The sequence below is a fragment of the Heloderma suspectum genome, chromosome 1, assembly GCF_057233095.1.
Source record: "Heloderma suspectum isolate Gila_16-S chromosome 1, 16-S_ref, whole genome shotgun sequence".
NCBI lineage: Eukaryota > Metazoa > Chordata > Lepidosauria > Squamata > Helodermatidae > Heloderma > Heloderma suspectum.
The window spans coordinates 257,839,582-257,865,661 of NC_139458.1; positions in this window are offsets into that span (position 1 = coordinate 257,839,582).

Here is a 26,080-nt window from a genome sequence, read left to right on the forward strand (position 1 = left end):
ATACTGGTGCAATAGTTTAGCAATATGCTTTTAGAATGGTCCACGGTCACACCGGAACAAAGTCTCTACAGTCTTGACGATTCGGGCTTTTGTCAGTAATAGTATGATGTAAAAACACACACCATGTAACAATCAATATGGAAATCAAAGAAAACTATAACTGAAATATAGTCTTGCATTTAAGCTGGAGACTGGACTTCCAAGGAGAGAGTGAAGGCATACCTAAACAAAGCTGGAAAGGAAATAGATGACAAAAACTGCCTTTATATGAAAGCATGTAGTGGCCATTGATCATTAGGACTTGAGACACTGGTGCAAATACATAAGCATGACAATAGGTCCTGCTCCAGAGAAGATCTTCCCTCAAGATTGCCAAAGGCCTGTTGGATCACTAGCTCAACAGATATCTTCCCATTTTCTGGAACTAGTCTCTTTGCCTTTATCTTTAACAGTTCCCTATTTTTCATGTCTGCTTGAATAGTGAAGGAATAGGTGTAGATTTTCAGATGGCAGGTGGGAATAAAGAGATACTTTTGCAGAAACAGTGGAAGGCTTAGTTTGACTTCTCAATTAACATGTTTTGTGTATCACATGTGCGTCAGAAGGGTTTTATTCAGCCCCTATTAATAACTAGGGGGGGTTGTTATGACATGATTTCCACTAACTCCATGAATTTGGCTGTCCGAGATTCAGTACGCAAAGCATACAATATCAATCTCTGAACTATCTGTGCTAAATTATAGCTGTAAACAATCTGGATGTAGCATACCACATCTATATCATTTGATTGTCTGTTCAGCAGTTCGAGACCCGAGTGCTGCGTGACGGAGTGAGCTCCCGTCTTCAGTCCCAGCTTCTGCCAACCTAGCAGTTCGAAAGCAAGAAATTGCAAGTAGATAAATAGGTACCACTTCGGCGGGAAAGGTGACAGCGTTCCATGCACCTCGGTGTTCAGTCATGCTGGCCACATGACCACGGAAGCATCTTCGGACAGCACTGGCTCTTCTGCTTAGAAATGGAGATGAGCACCACACCCTAGAGTTGGACACGACTGGTTGGGGACACCTTTACCTTTTTTTTTTTTTACCTTTTTCAAAATGATACTCAGAGCACTGATTCTACTGCTTTGTCAGTACTGTGTTTCTCTGAACAAGTTGGTCAAATTATATGAAGACCAGTTCAACAATTTTTTTAAAAAAAAAATGGAGCTGTCTTTCCAGCTACATACATGTCTGCATACCTCTACCCTCAACTTTTTATTTGCTAGAATTAACAAATAGGAGAGGGGAAGCAATTAAATTTTGTAGCTTTTAAGCTGGCCTGTGTATATGGTAAGAAAATACCATAAATGTTTTTTTGACTTCTTGCCAGTTGTTAGCAATGTGCAGCCCATATGAATTCCTATATAACAAGGGTGGAAATAATGTTGAGAAACCCCAAAAAGGCTTTTGTGGTCTGAATTGTAATGAATGTAGTTTGATACAACGACTTTCTCACAACATGGCAAAGTGAATCATAAAATACTGGACCTTGAAAGTTAATGTATTTTTTTTAACAATAGCCCAGGGACTGTTTACGTAATGAATTGTAATTAACCCACCTTCCAAATCTTTTATGAGTGTTTTGCCAATTAGCCTTGCATGCTCGCTAATGACTCATAGCCTGCGCATGTCTTTACAGACTTGCTAGTCTGTTAAGTCAGCAGAAGTATGCAGCATGCTGATGTAGATACAGGTAAGAGCCACCCGATACTAACAAATGCTAGTATTCACCACTCAGAATGCATTTGTAAGGATCGCAAAGCCCAAGATAATTGTAATGTATAGCAACGTCAAGAGGCTTTTGGTTTCTGAAGGATTCCAAGGAATGCACTGGGCTCCAGTTGAAACATCTGTTGTTACTTAGTACTAACATATATAATACTGCTAATTGCTGAGACATCTTTGTTTTTCTTACTTAGCACTAGGGTTAGAATGGTTTTATTTTTGTGGTTCATGGCTTCCCGCCATTTGCAACACAAGCTCTACTCTAAAGAAAATAAAATGGCTTGCAGGCTGCCTACTTACGTGATGTATAGGTTTTCTTTTTTTTAATGGAAAGGATTAGTGTGATAATGCATAGCATACAGAATTGTATCTTTCCAGGTTTGGATGCATATTTACATGTCCCTGATTCCCCACCCTCCCAAATAGTGTTGGTCCTGGAGATATTAGATGGTGAAACAAGGGCTAAAAGCCTTTGTGTTGCGTTTCCTGTTAATTCAGCCCATTCGATGTAACTCTTGCTAGTGAGGTACCCATAAAATTTTGGTACATAATGCATAAATACTACCACAGTTTAACTGCAGTCATAGCTTCATTTGCCTCATTCATATGTCTCATTGTTTTGTTCTCAGGATGGCTGTACTGAAAATGCATTGTTCAAATAATTAACATCATGGGGCACTGGGATTTGCAAAAAGAGGGGCAGAGGATGCATTTCCTTTAAATACCTGTCAAGGTCCAGCCAGGGGTTCTCCCTGGAGGAGGAGCAGGATCCCCCAGAAGATTCCTGCAGCCAACAACCTCAACTGGAGGTCTGAACAACTGGAGGTCTGAACACCTGGAGGTCTTCACACTAGTTGCCCAGGCTTTTGGCCAGCTCTCAGACAACCCCCCCAACACACACACACACACACACACACCTCTGCTGCCCCCAGGGCCACAGAAATAGAGGAGACATCATGCCAGGCAGGACCAGGGCTACTGGCAACAAGTCAATCTACTTTGGAGGAAGGGAAAATGTATGCAAACACCTGTCCAGAGATCAGGGCCTGGCTGAGAACCAGGAAGAGGTGGCCAGCTCCTATATAAACCCTCAGTTGCTTATATAGCCCTCAGTTGCTTATCACTGCTGAAGCAAGAGCTCCCATAGAGCTCTAGTACAAAGCCTTCCTGAACTGCAAAAATGGACCATACTGTTTCCCCCATAATACTAGAATTCAGATCAATCCAATGAAATTTGGCAGAAGACTGAGGAGAGAGAAGAGAAAGTCATTCTTCATCCACAACATCACTGATGTATGGGATGTATTGCCACAAGATGTCATGGTGACCACTGGCTTAAAGTGGAATGGCTGACTTTGCTTAGTTAAAGAACAGGTCCCCACCCCAAGCCATATCACAAACTGCTTTTAAAACTCCCTGAAGCTTCAACAGGGAGCTGTTATGAGGCAAAGGGGGCCTGCTGTTCAAGGAATGCAAACCCAGCATCCTCCCTTGGGTATGTGAAAGTAGTTTCATGGTTCTTTGGATCCCTGTCATAGTTCTGGAAAATGTCATCGCTTGAATTTTGGTGAATCTCCCGTGAAACAGAATTTCAGAACTGTGGGGTAATGATCAAAAACACCTATCCTTGTGCAATCATAGCACAGATGGTGCAGTGGGTGGCACACTCTTTGCTGATCTTAACGATTGTAACATATAGAACCACTGCAGTGTAGCGCGTAGAGTGCTGGACTAAGATGGTGGAGATCCTGCTTCAAATCTACATTGAGCCATGAAGCTCACTGGGTGACCTTGGGTCTCTGAGCCTAACCTCCCTCCCTCAATTAATATGGGGATGAAAAAGGGGAGAGAACCATGTATGCCGATCTCAGAGGAGAAAAGGCAGGATATAAATGTAGTTCATAAGAACAATGAAGATGGTATCTCAAGTGCAAACGATCTAAGCCAATTAGAGTTTAAGAACCGATAACTTGAATTTGCAGAGAACATGATAGTGAGCCAGAGCAGATGCTGGAGTCCTCATGCAATATGGTCTCCACAGCCCATCTCTCTCAGGAGGCCATTGAGCGGCAGTCTTGCCTAAAATGTATGATCAAGGTTAGAAAGCCATGAGTTGCAGTTGCTAGATCTGAATTGGACAGACCTCCACAGCCCTCCAGAAACACTTGCTGCCATGGGATTCTTGCTCATTTCCATAACCTGCATTTCTCGGCATAATTATGAATCTAGGAGTCCTCAGCCGGAATCTAGGAGGGAAGGTGAATACTACCTATTTCCATCCCCACCTTAGGTTATGAAACTGACCGGCCACTATTACCTCAATTGACTGGACAGTTTCTTGACATGATCAAACAACAACATAAGCAACGAGACTGTAGGACTCAGGGGCAGGGGAGAATGAAAATGAGAGAAACAGTCATGAGTGACTTGAGCATGTGGATGACCTCTAATGTATCTCTGGGTCTTGCCTAGCAGCCTCACTGAACACAACTGGGTACAAGATGATATACTGCAGGACCCTCAAAAGGGAGGTTTGAAGAGAGAATGAGCAGCTACCCACTGCCACTCTTTAGTACTTCCAGTACATGCTTATGAGTAAAGATGCAATCTCATCTAGTTAGGGGCCACAGCTGTGTGCTAGCTAACCACTTTTTATTTTTGTGTGTGAAATGCATAGCTTGGGTAATGTTTAAATGACTGAGCCATGTGTGTGTGGGCCAATCAGAAGTGACACTGTCAGTTGTGTCTGTGTGTGTGTGTGTGGGGGGGGTAATATTGATTATGTGGTGAAGACCAGTGCAATCAGATCCTGCCCCATGGTTGGATCACTTGAACATTCTCCCAGCATTACAGGAACTGCTCACGGAGACGTTCCTACGCAGCTGGGAGAATATCTAAAGGATACTTTAGGGATGGTGGAACAGGGATGGCTGGTTTCAGATTAAACATAGAAAAATACAAGGCTGGTATTGTGTTTGTGGCATCTGATATCTATTTAAGGACATGATAAAATTCTAAGTATTGCATATATCCATCCAACCTTTTTCTCCACACCCATTTGTATATTTCAGGTGGGTCTGCCATATGCAGTAAAGACAAACCATGATTATAAACCATGAAAGGGCTTCCTGCTCCATCAGATAATAGTATCCTTTTGAACAACATCCATATCAAAGAAATCTCACTTTCAGCCAGAACACAGCACAAACATTCTATTACTGCTGGTGTTCACACCTGGCAGGTAGTTTAAGAACAATGCAGGAAACAGGCAGTGGCTTAACCCATCACAGGCCATCGAGTTTTAACAAATACAGCTGTTTTGACATTATATTAAGTATCATTATAGTCCCCAAAACTATGAAGGAATCTTCTCCCCTTTCAATTTAAATGTTAGAACTTCAATGTTCTGGTAAAATATTTTCCTAAGAGAAAAAAAAATCAATCTTGTTTCAGATTACAAACTGTCAGGAGGGGAGGAAAGTATTTGATTTTTTTCCCTGTTAGTGTTCTAGGAGGAATAAATACTCATTGGGTGTTCCTCATGGGAATTCTGTGACATATGTCAAAGGCAAACAGGGTGTTTAGTTTGTACTCTGGATCCCACTTAAAAAGAGGGAAGAGGTAGGTGTGGCCTGAACAAGGTATACAGAGATGCAGTACTGATTGGCCTTAATGGAAAAACAGTCTGACTCAGTATAAGGCAGCTGCATATGTTTTTCTTAAAGAACAACAATAACTATATCTCTTACATGGGGCTTCCAGTGGTCTCCCATCCAATGAGTTGATCAGATCCACTCCTGTTATAGCATCTAGTGTTCTCAGACCATTCACTGGGCCTCCAGGCAGCTTCATATGTTAACATATATGAAATATAGCATGGCCTTATTTGGATGTAATGCTAAACCATAGTTTAGCCATAGTTGTCATAGGAATGAGGTTGGACAAGTTTCAGGCTTGCACACTCTCCTCCCTCCCTCTCCTCCAGGACAGCCATGAGGAGGAGACTGGAAACATTTGCTTCCTGTTTTAAACTAATCACTGTTTGTCATAATGTCTGAACCAGGATAAACTGTGGTTATTTTTAACTATGGGCTGTCAGGACAAACCAGCTTCAAACTGTGATTTATAATCATAGTTTGTTTGGATAAACAATAGTTAAAACTAAATGCAATTCCCATTTCAGACATAATGACAAACCAAGGTTAGTTGAAAACAAAAGCAAATGCTTCCAATCTGATCCTCACAACCATGTCGGGGGAGGAAAGGGAAACATGGAAGCCCAGAGTTCACCCAGGCTTATTCCTGTAATATCTAACCTACAGTTGCCCTATAGATCACATCTCTCCATAGACATAGGTATCCTAGGAACATAGCCAACTCAAAGATTACCACATGATGACTGGTTAAGTAGCTGAAGAGACCAGCATAGGGCCAAATTCCTCACATCACTGAGTACTTTTGAATGGTTTCCCATTTAGCTTTCCACCCTGTAAGAATCCCTAAAGTAATGTGGAAAAATGCTAGAGACCTCTTGCTCAATGGTATATGGATTACTTTACCCCCATAGTGTTAAGAAACCAGCTATGCAGTTATACTCCGTTTTCTAAAACTTAAGTGTTTTTTTCTTGTCTGAGTAGTCCACTGAGATGTAGCAGATTCTGTCATCTGGTAGCTGCTGTCCTGGCAGTCAATGCAAGAACCAATTCCACCTTGTTAAAGATATGGTGATATGCTGGATTAAAATTGGAAGATAATGTGTGATTAAAGCCACCATTAATATCAGTGGATGAACTTAAGTGAATTAATAACCAGACTAGTATAGTACTTTTGCCTGTTTCCCTGATGACTGACCTTGATATTGAAAATGTGATGCCTCTTGTTTGTTTTGGTTAAAAAAAACACTAGGAATTTGTTCAGGGTTTTGCTACTTTTATTATTAGTTTTAACCAGAGCTTACATGGGACCTGGCATGTCGTCACAGGTGATCAGCATTTGACTTTTCATCACTTGATTTAGCTCCATCAAGTTAACTAAAAAAGTGTTGACATATTTTTTTATAAATAGAAAGCATATGGTTAGTTAATTAGAATCACTGAACACCTACACAGAAAGGTTATAATTATAGCAGTAGTCATGCAGTATGTGAAGTCTTACCGCAAATTTGTTGGGTGTTGCTTGAACTACTGTGCTGTGTCTGGACAAATAATTCGGATGATGATCTCTCAAGTAATATAATATTCAGAGGTTGCAACTGAAAATGAAATCAGAGCTGTCCTTTACGGTATACAGAAAAAAGAGCTGGTACTTGCTTCAATTACTGCTTTTAGAATTGTTGTGTTGCTGCCTCAGATGTAGCTTTGTGTGATTTATTTGGCATTAAAACAGTTAACAGCTACTATTGCAGATTCCATAGGACTCATAATCTGAAATCGTGTGGTGGAGGTGTCCCTGCTCAACAGTCTATTTGGGAAGTAGTCCTATAGTTAATTAAAGATATTCATTTGGATCAGGGACTTATTCATGCTTAGAGTAGACCTATTGAAATCAATGAGACTTAATCATAAACTTAAGTCCTGTTGATTTATGCATATTGGGTGCATAGCATTCTCCAAAAACTGCTTATGTTTCCAGCAGCCAAGCAAGTGATTCCCATGTTCTGGAAAGTTGAAGCAATACCTACATTGGTGAATTGCCTCTGTAAACCTGGAATCCTTTGATAATGGAGCCATTTTCTTTCTAATATAAAGTTGATAGATGTCTTTGCAAGCTAAAGGACTTTCTCTCAATATGATTCCCTTTTAATCTCTTAATGTTGATAGAAAGAGGATTAAGTAAACCTGAGCACTACCTTATGTTTGTATGTATTACAACAGTTTTGGCACTATAGCAATCGTAGTTTATTAGGCCTAACAGAAACAATAGAAAAATATGTAAACTTTTAAGTGCCAGAAAACAAGAGCTGTATTTATTTATAATGGGTTAGATCCAGATTAGCACTTAGGAGTTCCATTTGTGAGGAAAGGGGTCAAGGAGGTGATCTTTGTAATTGCTCATGTTTCCCTGTTGATCACCAAAGACCATAAAGCTCTCCAAGAAATAGCCTTTGCAACTAACAGGCCAGCCCTCCCATTAGGCAGAGTGAGGCAACTGTCTCAGGCAGCTAATTTTGGGTATCATAGATGGGCAGCAAATTGATAGTTATTTAATTTTTTATTGTTGCGTTTTACTGCTAAGGAGGGGAGAAGTGCATGTGGGATTTTTCAGGCACCAAAATAACTTAGCTGGTCTTGGGTTCTATGCGACTTGACTTGGAGGGGGAGGGGGTGCCAATTGCGGCTCTACCTCAGGCAGCAAATGTCTTGGGCAGGCCCTGTGGCTTTATCTGCAAAACCTCATATCTTAATTGGCTCCAGCTGCACTTCTTGATGTCTGAGCAAGTCTTCTGCCATTCCATCACCCTGACAATGTAAATAATTTCACTAATGTTTGTTTGTTTGTTTATTAAAATGATGTCAGTTTGACAGCACTGGCTTGCCCTCCCTCTCCCTGATAGCTTGGCTTTTCTCTCTTCCTCTTAGATGCAATGTTTTGGAAATAAAAAAAGAAGCCCCTAAAGTAACAAAAACACATTCTACTGAACAAAAACTCAGAAAGGAGCCACCTGTACAAATAGGAAACCTATACTCTAGTTTCATTTTAATGAGTCTCCTGAAGAACCCAAGAACCTTCTTCCTAAATTTATACATGGAAGGCACTGAAAATAGACAGCTACATCTAATATTAAGCTATGTGCTGGGATGGGGGAAAGACTGCCGTATGCCTTAAAGTGTCATTGCCATAGGCGAGGGTGAGCAGCTTGCAGCCCTCCAGATTGTTTTGGCCTACAACTCTCAACAGCCCTAGCCAGCATAGCCAATGATGAGAGACTCCTGCATAGATAATCTTAGTTAATTTAGATGTCAGACAGTCCACCAAATAAATGCAACCATTCTGGTAAGCCAGCAGTTTCCAAAGGATGATCAAAGTTTAGATCATTATTTTAGGGAAAATCCCCTTCCCCCCTCCCCCCCCAGCTTGAAGTGCCTGATCCATGTATTTTGGCAAACTACAAAGATTACTTATTATTCCTTTGAGATTCATGTCAGGGCTGGCCCTACCATTAGGCAGAGTGAAGCGGTTGCCTCAGGCGGCAGATGCTATTGGAGGCGGGGGGCAGGGAGCAATGGGAAGGTGTTGGAGGACAACGCTGCGAGTGCCACAGAGTCTGCCTTGTGCCCCCAAGCTAGCCTGCTGCTCTGAGGTACAGTGGACAATGCTGTCCTGTTGCCAGTGTTGAAGTTCTATTCAGCTGTCTGTCTAGTTGGCTTCTGTACATGGAATGGGGAAGAGGGGATATTTCAGTAGGATGGCCAAGTTTCATGGCAAAATTCAGAAGTCTGCTCTCTGACATATTCAAATTTCAATTTGTTCTGGTTACTTCCCTACCACCACCACCCAATATATCATAAAAACTTAAGAAACTGGTGCTTCTCAAGAATGTGGTCCAAACATGGTGGGGGACAATCCCCTTCATCACCCTCCCTAAGTAATACCATAGTCAATAGATCCAATCCAGGCGTTTTCTCAGCCAGAAAGCCAGTTCAAAATGTCTACTTATAAACACCAGACCTGGGGGGGGGGGGGTTGGGGGGGAACTACCTTATGGAGAAGGAGGGATTTTAATATTTGTTTATAGTGTTGTTTTATACTTCATTAGCCACCCTGGAAATCCATGCATCGAAGGGCGAGATATACATACATTAAATAAATACACCTCCTTGGAACTGAATTCATGAAAATTATCTTGGTGAGTTTTTTCCCCCATCTACCCTCACTGGATTAGATCAGTGAGACAATTTAAATGGTTATTTTTTTATAATTGTATTGACACAATATTTCATCAAATAAACCTGTCAAATCAAAATATGATAAACTACTTTGAAACAGTTTCATTGGCAAAGCTACTCTGCCAGAATAGGCCGGCTAGGGTGCAATCCGACCCGCATGACCATCAGCCTTCGAACTTCGAGGCTGACAGGAGTCCTATGCAGAGCGGGAGGAGCACAAAGGTGTTTTCGCCCATCTAGCTGAGGCGTTGTGGAGGGGGAGGGAAGGAGGCTGGGGTGGCCGGAGGATTCCTCATAAGCCAGCCTCCCCAGTTCACTCCCTGCCCATAGGAACATTCCCTTTACCTCCCCTCCGAGGTTGCTTTTGTGACTTTGGCAAGGCAGCTGGTGCAGTTCTCTCTGCGCTGGCTGCGAGGGGGAGGGGGAGGGGAGCTTGGACTCCCTTAGGATCTAGGCTATTCAAGTAAATGGAGTGAAGGGGGGGCTGTTCTGGATGAGGACAATGCTACCTACCCTCATTCCTCACTTTGAACTCTCTTTGTGATGTCATCATGCAGCCAGATCTGATTGGCCACATGGCTTCATAACATTGTCATGTAGTCAAATCCAGATGCTTTCTAATGTTGTCTTGCAGACTACATGATCCTGGATCGATTGGGGCAGGGGTAGGCAAAGGCTGGGTTCATATATCAGCAGAAAGAAGATTACAGTATTTTTGTAATGGTTGTTGATGTCACTGAAGCAGCACGTGAGGAAGCACCAGATATTAAAAGATGCAAAAAATGTGAGAAGTGGAGACAGAGACTTTTGGAGAGACCCAATGCTACCTATTAACAGGAACAAAAAGTAGTCTCTAGCAAAAACTGTGGTGCAGCAATACATGGAAGGCTGCTCTGAATTCAGCTCCTAGGCCCTAAACATAACAACAGTCCTCTTTCAAGGGTCTTTTAACACCAAAGGGTGATTACAGTTTGGATTCATAGATAATGTCCCATTGCCTTCTGGATGAATTACATTCCTTGGCTGTTTAAAAAGGAACGAGGTAGCCTTGAAAATTAGGAACTTGCTTTTCATTAAAATAGGGGAATTTGGTGTACTAAAAAACAACTTCCTAACTGCGAGCTAGAGAGATTGAAGAACTAGGCATTTAGCTTCTACATGGCAGACACACTTTGAGAAAAACATTAGATGATGATACAGATCTAGCATAATGGAATACGCTCATGGAATTGTTTAAAACATGTCTGCCTAGTCTAAGGTCACATCTATTAAATTGTAGTACTAAAGGTTTACCAAACAACCTTCTAACTTTTCCTTGGAATAATATGGAAACAAGATCGACAGTTTCTACTTTTATGTTAAAATGGAAACTGAGATGGCTAGATTTCATGGAATTTTCTAAGCCAAGGAAATGCTTTTTCAGTTTTTCAACTGAAACAGAATAGAAATTATAGCTTATAGTGTTACGGTGTTGTAATATTAGCCCTCCTCTTACCCAACTTCTAGTAGTGAAAAATCAGTTGCAGCAGTTGGAACTTGGAAGTATGTTACCAAAATCAACCTAATTCCTTCCAAGGTCTTCCAATTCTTTGTGAGCTATTACACCACTTGGCACAAAGCATATTATTGATTCTGGACAAAGGGGATCAGTTTTATAATATTTTTTGCAGATAGTTAAAGGAAAAGCAAGGACAAATGAACTAATCAGGCAGCTGGAAGAAAGCACATCATTTTCACTGTTCATGTTTGCTCTTTTGTTATTTCGTACAGTTCCTACCCTTAAGCATTTTGCCTGCCCTAAGATATTTCATTTGTGTGTAGCTGTTATGCCAAAGAAAGAGTTGACTCAAGTTTGTACTTGGGAAACCACATTGTATGGGGGTCCCACAGATTTTGTTGTGGTTACACCTGTCTTTTGAAATGGAGAAATCAGTAAAAGCTCAAATAACAGAGAAGCATTTCTGATCTAGCCATTTCCCTCTGTACATGAATACAAATGTCAGCTACAGTAACCCCATTTTATTTGGTGTCAAGGTGATGGGAAATTGTATTATGGACTTTGGGTGCCCTATTGTTTGTTTGCAACACTGTAAAACTTGTGGACAGGTGAGCATTGGGGAAGGGGTGACAAGGGGAGCATTTATCTTGTAGCCTGCTTAGAAAGAGGTAGTATGTGGGAAGATTAATTTGGTATTAAATTAATTAAATGTATTAAATTTAGGTACATAATAGAGGCCAATTATCAATATCAAACTGGAGGGAAACATTAAGGAGTCATGATGTTGGTACTAAATAGCATCTGTAACCTGGATGAAGGTAAAACAAATATTTAGGCTTTGCTAACACAAAATTAAGGAATTGTAACTATATGGAGACTCAAGCTTAGGGGTGCTTCCAGACAGTGTCAGCTCCAGGTTTTGAAGGGCCCTTGGGCAAGACACCCTCACTAGGCCCCTTTCCTCAGTGAATCTACCTTCTCACTGCCATTGTCACCAGCTCTATTGCTCCTTCTCTTTCTCATCATTGCTACCACTTGCTTGCTTGATAGCCAGAGAGCCAGTGAGGAAGTAGGCAGTGGCATCTGCTGCTGCTCCTTTTCACCACCACTATTGTCTGGACCACAGGGAGGGGCAAGTGAACAAGCAGGTTGCAGTGGTGAAGAAGAAAAGCAAGTCCAGGGGGCTCTTGTCAGCGGAAACCTGCTGGGTATGGGTCCTTACATGAGCGTCCGCGGGAAAGGGCAAGGAGGTACAGTTGCCACCCCCCTGGATGAGCCATAATCTCCAGATTCCCAGCTTTCTGCTTCCATTTTAAATGCAGGATCACAACAACTCCCTTTAACACCTGCTTCCTTTCCTCCCTCCCCTTTCCCCCTCCTTCTCCCCCTATCTGAGTCTTCCATTATCTTTCATTGATCTTGCTCCTTTTCTTGCCACTTTTCCTCTTTTCACGGAGGGAACTCAAGTGGAACACAACGGGGTAATTTGATAGCTCATTATCTGTGATCTATTTAAAAACAGAACAAAGGGCATTTAGTGCAGGAGACACCCTGGAGGGACATGGCGTCATGTAAAGAGCCTGTAAACGTCCATGAGGGAGCAATCTCAATCGCAGGATAAAAGCTCCGTGTGAAGAAAGCCTGGGCATGTTAAGCCTTTAGGGGGTTTCCCGGTTAGGAAGTAATTGTAACCTCATTAAAAAAAACTATTTAGTAATCCAGGAGTTTAGTATAGCTGAGTTTGTGCAGTAGAGTGTCTACCAAAAAACAAAAGGCAGCAGTCAAGACAGGATTTCATGCTCTTTCTAACTCAGGTCTTGTTAATATTTTTTCTGAGTTTATAAACATTTTAAAAAATTACCCTGACAGTGTGTGCAGATAAAGTTAATCATTATTATACACACATTGCAGGAGGCAGGACTGTGGCTGAGAAAGTTTGGATTACACAAATCCTACAAAATAACCCAGTGTTGTTATTCCCATTTTGCAGGGGGCAGAGGTGTTAGAGTAGTGTAAAACAATGCTGCAGTGTAGTCCAGTGTTGTTATCCAGTCTCTTGGCATGTTGGTGTTTTAGAGAAATACAGATGGGGTTGTGAAGTTGATTGTAGCAGCAGTGCAATTTATTAAGGGCTAGAGCAGGTTGTTATGATGTATATAGCTTTAAGAGACCCTGCCATATTTAGGTTTTGCAGGAGGCCCAAGTGGAACCTCTCACCATCTCCCTCTTAGTGCAGGCCTTGGAGCTGAGACAGAGTGCCATGCAGCTCCTCAGAAGATTGCAGTAAGAAATAACTCTGTTGCAAAGAGACCTGCATCTATTGTGTGTGGTCTACAGAGTAGTAGAGTAGAAATTCGATGGTGAAGAAATTTCAGAGAATTTCTCATGGTTTGGATTTGACCCTCTTGGCCTTACCTTACTTCGGAGGTGGCTGAGGAGTGAGCACACATATCCTGTCTTTCATCGTACGATCATCTCTCTGAGCCCCTGTAGGCTCCTCAGCCTCCTACACTTCAATTAAAGCCCAGTTCAAGGTGCCGTGAGGTAATTCCTCCCATAGGGCTTTTTCAGATCAGGACGTGCAGGCAGCCTGGGAGGCTAGCTGGGATTAGGTAAGTTCAAAAACACCACAAAAATAAGTTATAAAACACCTTGAATGAGGCAGAACAAGGGAAGCCTCTTTCATGGGGGGAGAAAGCTTTCAGGCAATTCGAGGACAGATTTTGGCAGAGCACTAGCTCCACCTCATCCCTGGAGCTGGACACAACACTGCCCCTGCCTGCGTTGCGGTGGATGCAACTGGGGGCCAGCCTGCCAAGAGAGTTGATGCTGTTGTAGCATGAAACACCCCACCACCACCCCTTAGAAAAAAAAGAAAGAAGCTGTGCTGCAAGCCCTGCCAACGGGCAGCCCTACCTGGGGAAAACTGTTGAGAATTTCTCCTCCCCCTGGAGAAATCCGGAGAAATTGTCTCCCAAATTTCTCTTCCCACAAATAAGGTGGAGAATTTCAAGAGGCCATTTGCGCACAGCTTTACGACAGAGCAGAGTCAAGGAGTGGACTACAAGCTGAGAAGGTCAACACCCACCCGCCCGCACAGTATTAGCCATGTAATAGCCATGTTCACCCATGGGCCATTACAGGGGTGAAAGGAGCCAGGGCAAGAATTGAGGGTTTCAGGTGTGGATAGAAAGACATGATTCAGACACCAGGTCACCAGGTCTACCCACTGAGAAACAACAGAGGGGTAGACCTGATATATACATTTCTCATAGGCCTAGTCTACCTATCTTAGTAGACCTGGTGCCCAGGCCTGGGCACTGTTCAGTCACCAGATCTACCAGAAATGGTGGACCTGTTCTCTGATGTTATAAGGGCTTTTTAAAATGTGCAACCATACACCAAATGTGTAGTTCCAGAAAAAAAATGCACTTCCTAAAGAACATTGCTGCAGTTCAAAATTCAAGCCATGCAAAAGTTGCATTGTCATATAGTGTAAAAAGTGGTTGATAACAATGTGAAAAGTAAGGTGAGTAGTCTAGGCTCTTCTAGAACCTTAAACCCTGACCGACCATGCCCATTTCTCCTCCCACAGCTAAAGACACTCCCCACAGACTCCACTGCTACTCTCTAGAGCTGCCTTTCCCAACCTGGTGACCTCTAGATGTTTTGGAGTTCAACTCCCATCAGCTCCAGCCAGCTTGGCCAATGGTCAAGAATCCTGGAGTTGTAGTCCGAAACATCTGGAAGGCTCCAGGTTGAGGAAGACTGTTCTAGAGAGTATTCACCAGTGTTTCCAAAATGAAGGAAATCATTCTAGGATGACTCATGTGAAGCCATCAATGTTATGAAAGGGGCAGTGATACCATAAGATATCTGATATTTTATTCTTAAGACTGTTTTGTGCATTTGGATTTTTTTAATCTTTTTTTTCTCTTGTGCATTTGAGTTTCATTTTTCTCATTTGGGCTTTTTGTTTTTTTATCCCTCATTCCAAATAAAGTTTTTTTGGAACTCATGATGTTTTTTTAATATAACCCTCTTCTGCATTAGTGCTGTTCAGTTCCCAGGATCTTTTCCTATTCTGTGTACGCTTCTAAGTGTCATGGAATATGACACTAAGCAAAAAAGCTCACACAGAAGGAAAGTGCACAGGTGTGTTGTAGTGGGGCATGCTGTACATGCAAAATGCAACCATGAACTGCTGTTTGTTGCAGCTTTGCCCCCCGCCCCGAAAAAAATCGTAAGGATGCTCGTGGGCCCTCAGCAGGTGCCCAGTTATGCCTACCCTTGACACTGGCCCTGCTTCCAGACAGACAACAAAGAAGGCATTATGCAGCTATTGTGTCTATGCCCACCCCTGCCTTAATGGACTGGGACTAGGTTACCTGAAGGATTGCCGCCTCTCATATATACCTACTCAGTTTTTAATATCATCTTTAGAGGCCTTTCTCCAGTGAGGTGTGACAGATGGCTACTAGGGAGAGGACCTTTTCATTGGTGGCACCCCAGCTGTGAAATGCTCCCCCTAGAAAGTCCCGCCTGGCACCAACATTGTGGTCATTTCAGCATCAGGCAAAGACTTCTTTATTTACCCAGGCTTAATTTTTAAGTTTTTAAAAATGTCAGTTTTTAAAAATGTCTTAATTTTTAATCTTGTTAATTCTGTTTAACTCTGCTCTTTTATTTTTTATTTTTTATGGTTTATTGTTGTATTTTATTGATACTGTAAGCCACCCCAGGACTTTGGTTTTGGTGGCATACAAATCTGACAAATAAATGAATAAAAAGTTAATCACACACTGATAATATGGGAGTCACAGCAATGTGAATCTGCTTTTTGAGATGGTAAATAGCAAAGACGTTATAGAAAAAATGAAGAGTATTCAGTGAAAAGCATATCTGATAATAAAGAAATAAGAAGAAAGGGACAGGGTATGCTTAACCAAGAAAAAAACCTATATCACATATTTGGGATTGAATGAAAAGGCAGTATCCCTAATATGAAGCTGCAATCCTATACATACTTACCTGGGAATAAATCTCATTGCATGTATTCCCTTTTTGTTGTGTTTTTAATAGCAGCAATTTGCACATTTTTTCCTCCTGCTTCTGTCATTTGTGCAAATTGTAATTTACGCAAATTGTGTTTTGTTCAAATGGTGTTTTGAGCAATTTGGGGTGAGGGAGTGACCAGTCAGGAAAAGGAGATCAGATTGCCCACTTAGCAAGCTGATCCTCAGGTTTTGAAGAGTTAAACAGACATTTGTGGGTCCCCTGCTTCCAATTCACACTTTCCCAATTCTCAACCAAGTGCTTTTAACACAGACCTAGCCTTCTCCCTTTTGCAGCTCCTATTTCACAATTCTGAAAAGGGTTGGTGGCTAGATCTGTCTTAAAAACACTTGAGACTTGAGGAAAAATACAATTTGCACAAATTGTAATTTGCACAAATTGTAATTTGTGCAAATGGCAGATCTTGGGGGCGGAATGTGCAAATATTTCCCAGAAACCAGAAAAAAATCTGATTCAGTCTGTCCCTGCTTACTGGAATGGACATGCTGTGGAAATCTGTTGGGCTTGAATAGAATGTATTTCCCAGTGACGGCCATCCCTAGAGAGAAGTAACTGAGGCTAACTCTCACCACCACCATCTCCCCCTGCTGTTTCTCCATCAGCTGGAACTGGAGCCCTCCATTGCAGAGAATAATTCTGGTTTTAGGCGTATCAGATTTACAACCGCTCCATACAATTCAACAATATGAGGATGAGAAACTAATGAAAGGACAACAAAGACTTAAGTAGCCACAGTACATACACTGCAGCCCATTGGCACACCACAGAAGCAGGAATTGATGGACATGTTACTGAAGAAAAATCAACACTAACAGAAAAACAAATGGCTTCCATTGAAGTCTATTTTGGCAAGTTAATGGTTTTATCTCTGCTCCTAGACAATGATTCTCATATTTGAACCACAGTTTTTCTGTTAGAACTGTGGTAAGGAAATCACACTATTACTGAGTGCAATGCATGGTGCAACAGAAGTTAATTTCTAAAACAGAGAAACAGTAATCTCACAAACCACAAACATCTCTGAAAATAAGTGGTATTGCAAGATGTGGGCCAACATTTGAGGATGGAGTTACTTTTAAAATAAGAATGAGTAGAAAGAGTTGCCACGAGTTGCCAGAGTTGAACTATTAGGACAGCCTTCCCCAACCTGATGCCCTACAGATGTGTTGGCTTACAACTCACATCATCCCCCGTCAGCATGGCTGGGAAACCTATATTAGAATATGGCTGTTCATAGACAGAGTGTCATACAATTACTTAACAGATACAAGTTCCCAATTGACCTGCATAACTGAAGAATTTTATAAGAAACATAAAGAATTGCATTCATTGGAAGAAATGTGCCAGAAAATAGGAGCAGGTGGTAAAGAAGTTATGTATTTGGGATATATCATTGTTACTATTGGTCCTTCTAAGGAAGGATGTGGAACATACAAGAAGAGACAGTTTTGCCCTGGTGTGTCTAGACCAAAATCCACCAGCATCTGTAGCTGCCATTGTTGCTACTAACGTCCTAAAGAAGTTAAAGGATGGCTGGAGCAAATGGCAACCCCAAATCTCCTAAAGAAAACCTCAATTCATGCTGTTTGGGGCTGAGGCAAATGCACAGAAAAGGTGCAGAAGAAATGTACATGAAAAGGATGGTAGCAATAGAAGGAAAGAAGTACTGCTATCTCCATACGACGTTACTGGGACTGTTGGGAATTGAGGTAGTCAGGAAAGGACTGATCTGAGATGATATTAGCAAAGATGCAGAGAAGATATTTTCCTGGGCGTCTTGTGGTTAAAAACTCAGATATCTCCTGCACTTTGCAATGGTCTCATTGTACAGCTGCAGAATATGAGTTCTCATGGAATTTTACACATAGATTGCAAAATGGAAAATTACAGACTGGCAGCACAATCCTATTCATGTCTACTCAAATCCTACTCAATCCTATTCATCTCTACTCAAATCCTACTCAATCCTATTCATGTCTACTATTCATGTTGAACACAATGGGGCTTTGTTCCAGGTAACTGGGTATAGGATCACAGTCTTACATCAAACCAATGCCAGCTTTAAATGAAGATGCAGACGTTCCTTTTTCTTTGGACTTCGGGTGATCCACCCATAAGTTCTGATTATAAACAAAGTTTATAGAAAAGAATCTCACAGGAAACAGGAATAAGCTATTCATCTGGATGAGAGTTGTAGCTCTTGGGTATATATACAGCAATTGCCTGGCTACTTTGCATGATATTTTGCGGTACAGAGCTCTGTGAAGGATCTCTTGTAGTTACAGCTTTAACCACAGTTTTTCCAAATTAGAGCACATATCTACAGTGCAGACTTGAACTGATTTTACAGTCAACTTCCTTTTACCGGGGAACCCAGGAATTGTATTTCTGTGAGGTGGTGCTATGGATCTTTAGCAAACAGTCCTCAGCGCTAAGGGCATTTCTACACCCTCTTAAAATCCTGCATTTAAAATGGGGCTTTTTGCTTCTGTCTTAAATGCAGGATCATAACGACTATCTTTTTCCCCCACTTCCTTTTCCCCCTCTCTTTTTCCCTTCCTTCTCCTCGTTATTTTCCATTATCTTTCATTGGTCTCGCTCCTCTTCTTGCTGCTTTTCCTCTTTTCATGGAGGGAACTCAAGCAGAACACAACGGGGTAATTTGATAGCTCATTATCTGCGATCTATTTAAAAACAGAACAAAGGGCATTTTGTGCAGGAGACGCCTTGGGGGTTAACAGCATCATGCAAAGAGCCTGCAAACTTCCGTGAAGGAGCAATCTCAATCGCAGGATAAAAGCTCCATGTGAAGGAAGCCTAAAATTCCCAGAATTCTTTCAGGGAAAGTAATATAAGACAGATATCAGTTTGTTGTTTAGATATGCTTAGATTCTTTTCCATCTTGTTGCTAGTTTTGGTTTGGTTTGCCTAAATTTGTGGGTTTTAGCCCATGGATGGAGGTTAGCATTGAACTGCCACAGAACGGTCTGAAAACATCAATCTCCAAATGTTCCTTTAGAAGAACAGCCCGTTCCTGGAAGGATTGAATCAATTTCCCTTATTTCATTTCCATCTCCTGCAAACCTCAGAGTTTCTTCTTCTGTTTCAAAGTCCAGGAGCTTACTGGAGCTTGCCAGTATAAAGAGCATACATATTTAATACATGAGTTTGAGTCTGTGTTTTAAAAATAAAATTTTTGACACCCATTTATACATTCCATCTTGGTATGTAGATTTTGCATAACTTGATAGTGGGGTGAGGTTGTAGACGTCTTTAACCATGTGTTGCTTCCATTGTTGCCTTTAGGGTGGTTGTGCTTGGCTTTGGAATATAGCCTATTGACAAGATCCCTATGAGTTCCAGTACTGATTATTTCTTTTACCACCACTCAGAATGGAACGCTGGTGATGTGAGCTAGAGAAATCCCAGTGAAGACATCAGATCTCATATACCAAGATAAGTATTGAAGCACCACGTTCAAGCAGCCTTATTTAAGATGTCATATTACAATCTAATTTACATCCTTCCCCTTTTTGAAAATGGGTGCAGTGGTCAAGTCATTCTTCAAACTTGAAATGTAAAATGGTATTCTGGACATGAATACCAATATTCTGATATATGTTAGTCTTCAAGGGAGATATTGCACTGGGTTGTGTGTTTTTACATCTTTCCTGGCCCCACTGAAAATGAACATGGGGTTGAGTTGAGGTTCATAACTGAGTGCAGTGCTCAAGCCATTCTTTGAACTTGATACAGTGGTATTCCGAATGCACACCTGGTGTCATTCTAATATCTCAATCTCAAGGCAAATATTGCATTACAATATACTTTGTATTTCCGTCCTCCCTTTGAAAATTGCTATTGGGTTTGAACTGGTATGTGAACTTGAAATGTACAACTATGTCTTGAATGTAGGTACCGAATTTCACTCAAATTATGTTTAGCAAAGCTATTGCAGTAAAACAGAGTGCTGAACAGGCTAGTTAGATAACCTAAGGACCCAGGCTACTCAGCTAATCACTGGGTATCTCATAATGAGAAGAAAAGAAAAATAAGATAAAAAGACCTGCAACATTTATGCTTCCTGCGTAGTGACTGCAGAAGGGTAGTTGTATCAGTTCAGGTATGCTTCATCTATGTAGCCCAAGTATTTGAGGTTCATAGTCTAGACGGTGTTCACAAAGGGATTCTTAAAAATACTGCCTGGGATTTTTTTTATCTGTGAGTGTGGAGCAGTAAAAGTACAAGCTAATTATCAGGGTTTTTTCCTGATGATTAAACACACTAAAGCTGCTTTATTTCTTTAGGTCCAGTCCAGAAGTTGTTTCTCAACACTTCATACCTGCAACTGTCTAACAACACAAACCTATGCATGTCTACTCAGACGTAAGTTAAATTAAATTCATGGAGATGTATTTCCAAGTAAGTATGTTTAGGATTACAGCCTTATTCATGCATCCTTACTTGGGATTATGTCCCATTGAAGGCAGTGGGATTTACTTCTGAGTAAACATGCATAGGATTTTGTTGCATGAGATACAGGGTTGCCAAACATTCAGAATTCATGACAAAGGTTTTTGAATAGTTTAGTTGTGGGGCTAAAAAATAAGTCAGTGCAGAGTTCAAATGTGTATTTAGTATTTAAATTCTGGGGCTTTTAAAATGCACTAGGCAAGAAGGCCCAAAAATGCTATGGAACTTAAGAGACAAAGAGTGCAATCCTATGCTTGTTTACTCATAAATAATTCCCCTTGTGCTCACTGGGGCTTACTCCTAGGTAAATGTCCATAGGATTGCAGCCTGAATGGTTTATTGTGACATGACTTTGTGTAGGCAATAGCCTACTTCTTCAGATGCATTCTAGGATCTTTAAAACACAAAGGGTGAATGTTGAGAGAATCTGAATTACTACTCCCGCCACTGTATGGCCATTTTTTTGTTTGTTGTGTGTTCTGTTTAGCCAGTGCAAACTCTTAGGGAGTCATTGGTTGGTGAGTGATTACTTATGTCAGTATAAATGGGCAAGATATGAAAAGTCCATAATTTTCTGTTTCTGTGTATCATATGAAGAGCTTTGCAAGGGAATTGGTTGTGGGTGTTTGACTAGAGATGGGGAAAAATTTGGGAAATGGAGAGGTTTGGGATTGGGAACTAATTTCCCCTGTTCAGAACCACCTGAGCCATTACAAGCCAAGCCAAGCCCCCGCCCCCTCTGAATTTGCTGTTGACTCATAATGGTGTCAACCCTCTTCTCTGTCTCCCCTCCCCTTTTCTCACACTTCCCAGAACTTACCAAATTGGAGGGAGGTGGGGACAATAAGGTAAAGGTAAAGGTGTCCCCAACCAGTCATGTCCGACTAGGGTGCGGTGCTCATCCCCGTTTCTAAGCCGAAGAGCCAGCGCTGTCCGAAGACGCTTCCGTGGTCATGTGACCGGCATGACTGAACACCGAGGTGCACAGAACGCTGTTACCTTTCCCGCCGAGGCAGTACCTATTTATCTACTTGCAATTTCTTGCTTTCGAACTGCTAGGTTGGCAGGAGCTGGGACTGAAGACAGGAGCTCACTCCATCACGCGGCACTCGGGTCTCGAACTGCTGTCCTGCTGACCTTCCGGTCTGCAGTTCAGCGTCTTAACCACTAAGCCACCGCGGCCCTTGTGAGGACAATAACTGAGGCTAAAGCTGAAAACTGCTCCAGCCTAAGCAGTTCCTGCATTGCTGAATGGAAGTCTCGGAAGTATATAAATTTTATTCCTTGCGTCCCCCCGACTCAGTAACCTGAAGGAATTTAAAAACTACAAGAATCAAGCTAAGAACATGAGAAGAGCCATGCTGGATCAGACCAAAGGTCCATCTACTCCAGCATTCTGTTCACACAGTGGCCAACCAGTTGCCTGTGGGAAACCCACAAGTAGGACATGAGAGCAACAGCACCCCCCCAGCCATGTTCCCCAGCAACTGGTGTACACAGGCATGCTGGGGGTAGCATGTAGCCATCATAACTAGTAGTTATTGATAGCCTTATCATCTACAAACTTGTCTAATGCCTTTTTAAAGCCTTCCAAACTGATAGCCATCACTACATCTTGTAGTAGCAAATTCCATAGTTTAAGTATGGAAGTTGAAGGCTGCTATAAACTGTTCTTTTACTCTACAATTAAGACTTCTATACTCAAAACCTATTGACATCTCTGGAAAGTATAGTTTCTAAATTCCTCCTGATTCATTTGAGGAACAAAAACAACTACAGTTACCAAAGACCCCATCTGGAATAGAGGCATACTCAGAAGCCTTCATTACAGAGAGCTGAAAACTTAGGAAGAGTTTTAGCCAGATGCCTCAGCTGCCATTGTATCAATTGTACAGATGTATATACATGCATTGATTAAATCATATTCCAGAAAGGAATCAGTCCAAAAAGGAGGGCTAAGAGTTAATAGATCCTGCTTTCCAAGCAAATACCCCACCAATTTTCCCAAAACAACCCCTCCTCTCCATTAGCAGGAACGAGCGGAGGTGGTTATAGTAATATAGTTAAACCATGCTGCCAAGCAGCATCGCATCATGAAACTATCATACTTCTGGCACAAGTGTGAGGCATGCTTGGCAATGTTTGACACAAGAAAGAGAAACCAAGGACTAAATTAGTATCCCAGAATGTCTGGGGTTTTGCCCTCCCTCCCCACAAGTTGCAAATGAAGAGCAGAGTAGTACAGAGTAGTCCATCACGCACCCACTTAACCCTGTTTTAGTTTTAAAAAGATCTGCTGGTTTTGTGTTTTTAAAAGTACCACTTCATTACTTCCTGCTTGAGCATTGCCAGAAGTTTGCAAAAATCTCTGTGGGATGGTGAATTCTTGAAACATTCTTTCTAGGATCATCAGCATATGAACATAATTTTATCAGGGAGGACACCTGCCTTGTGTTTCATTCTCATGCATTAAAAAAAAAAACAACAACCATGAATAAAAGCAGTATTAGAATCCTAACCTGATTTGTTTTCCTTTTAGAGAGATTGATTCTGGCTTGGCTAGTGAAGTATTGCTGACTGTTGTGCTCCTTATGATATGTTGAGGTTAATCTTTAAAATTGCTGGCTCTGGGAATTGTAGTACTCCGCTTTAATTCACAGCAGTGACATAGTGGGCTGCTTCACATGGTACAATAAGCCACTGTGGGTTAATTAACCTGGGGGACCCTGAGATGTGTGCTGGCCGCCGTTTTGAATATGCAAGCCACAGCAGGTGCATGCCATGGCTTGTCATGTCATGCCAACCCAGGCACTGTGGGTTATTTCAGAGTTAACCCTCGGATAACCCTAGAACACCCCTGCCACAGTTTGCATATTCAAAATGGCGGCTGGCACTCATCAAAGCAACAAAAAAGCTTTCTTCAGATATGTGCATAGTAAAAGACAGAGGAAAGAAAGGGTGGTTCAACTATTAAATAAGGATGGCAAAATGATAACAGATGACGAAGAAAAGGCAGAAGTGCTCAATTCCTACTTTGGCTCAGTCTTCTCCCGAAGGAGGGTCTATGACGCCCCTGGCAAAGGTGAAGTACAGGCTGAAGGAGCAGGATTGCATCTTGAGATTGATGGGCATATGGTCAAGGAACACCTAATTACTCTGAATGAGTTCAAATCTCCAGGGCCAGATGAACTGCACCCTAGAGTAATAAAGGAACTGGCAGAAGAACTCTCAGAACCGCTGTCTATTCTCTTTGAGAAATCATGGAGGACGGGTGGAGTGCCAGATGACTGGAGGAGGGCTCATGTTGTCCCTATCTTCAGAAAGGGCAAAAAGGGGGAACTTGGGAACTACAGACCAGTCAGTCTGACATCAATCCCTGGGAAAATTCTGGAGCAGATGATAAAGCAATCCATCTGGAAGCACCTTGAAAATGATGCAGTGATTACTCAAAGCCAACATGGATTTGTCAAGAACAAATCCTGCCATACGAATCTGAACTCATTTTTTGATCAGGTAACCTCCCTTGTGGACTGTGGGAATGCTGTGGACATAATATACCTCAGCTTCAGCAAACCTTTTGACAAAGTGCCCCATGATATCCTGATAAGCAAACTAGATAAAAGTAGGCATGTCAGAGAATTCTGCCATGGACTGAAATGGGATCGAATTCCCTTCAGTCTGTGCCACGGAATCCTCTGCAGAATGGCACCACGAGGTCCTGTGGAGCCAGCAGTCATGCGGCTTTTCTGTTGTTGTTCTCAAGGACTCACAGAATTTTCGTAAATAGAAACGCAGTATAGTAATACTACGATAATAAATACGTAAGGTTTTTTAAAAAACGAATTGTGCTTACCGCCTTATTTGTGGGTGTTCTTTTAAAATTGAAATCCTCCTTCTCCATTGGGCAGTTTACTTTCAGCCAAAACACTTGCTCTTCCTAGGAGCTTCCCAAAAGAAGGCTGTCTTAGGTGTACCTGAGGGTAGGGATGGGCGAAAGTCCCTTACCTGTCCTCGAAGCTTGCTTCACGGTGGGGGGGAGGCGCCTCGGTTCTCCCCCCGAAGTTCAGGCGAGGGGGGGGAGGCGCCCCGCCTTGCCCGGCCAAAATTCAGGCCGGGGGGGAGGCACCCCATCCCTCACCAGTGAAATTCAGGCCGGGTAGAAGCGCCCCGTCTACCCGGCCGCGAAAAAAAAAGTAAAACAAAAACAAAAATACCCCACACACCCGTGATAGGCTACGTAACGATTTACGTAGCCCATCACGGCTAGATTTCCAAAGTCAGCCGTGATAGGCTATGTAAATCGTCACGTAGCCTATCACGGCTGACTTTGGGGGGAAAAAAGCGTGTACGCAAATGGCGGCTCCCATGGGGACCGCCATTTGCGTTCCTTATTTTGGCAAAATCTTTATTTACGTAAAGATTTACGTAGACTACGGCAAAAATAAGGGCAACGCAAATAGCGTTCCCTTATTTTCGCCGTAGTCTACATAAATGTTTACGTAGACTAGACGTGCCAAAATAAGGAACGCAAATGGCGGTGCCCATGGGCCGCCACCATTTGCGTACGCGCTTTTTTTTTCCCCCCCAAAGTCAGCCGTGATAGGCTGTGTGACAATTTACGTAGCCTATCACGGCTGACTTTGGAAATCTAGCCGTGATAGGCTACGTAAATCATTACGTAGCCTATCATGGGTGTGTTTTGGGGGTTTTTACCGCACTTTTTTTTTTGCAATGGCGGTGGCGGCAGCCGGTCAGGAGACCGGCCGCCGCCCCCGCCCCCGCCGAAACGCCGCCGAAATGCTGCCAGGACCTGCCGCCGAGAGGGATATTCAGCCACGGTAAGTCCCATCCTGGGGGGGGCGGGGGGCCGGCGGAGAATTTCCCCAACACTTTCGGGGGGCCGAATGCCTTGGTGCTTGGCCTCCCGAAGATTCGGGGAGAAATTCTCCACCATCCCTACCTGAGAGATAAACTATTTGTTTAAAGCAACGCTGTTTTAAAGAAAGAAAAAGGTCCTGGACCCCTGCACGATGTATTATTCTCCCTGCGAAGCTCCAGGACCAGCGTGGTCATTTTAAACGGTTTGGTCTTTCTTTAAAACAGCGTTGCTTGAAACAAATAGTTTATCTCTCAGGCATACCTAAGACAGCCTTCTTTTGGGAAGCCCCTACAAGGAAGAGGAAGTGTTTTGGCTGAAAGTAATTACTGCATGTCAGGGCAGGGGAAAAAATACGTAAATATTTACAAAAAATAGCAATTTTTACGGAAGTTATGCAGACTCACGGAGACAGCTGGGCACAGGAATTACGTTTGTTGGTATGGATTTATCTACATAATTTTTGGAGCCGAAAAAAAGAGGAGAATTCTAGGGGCTTGTGAAC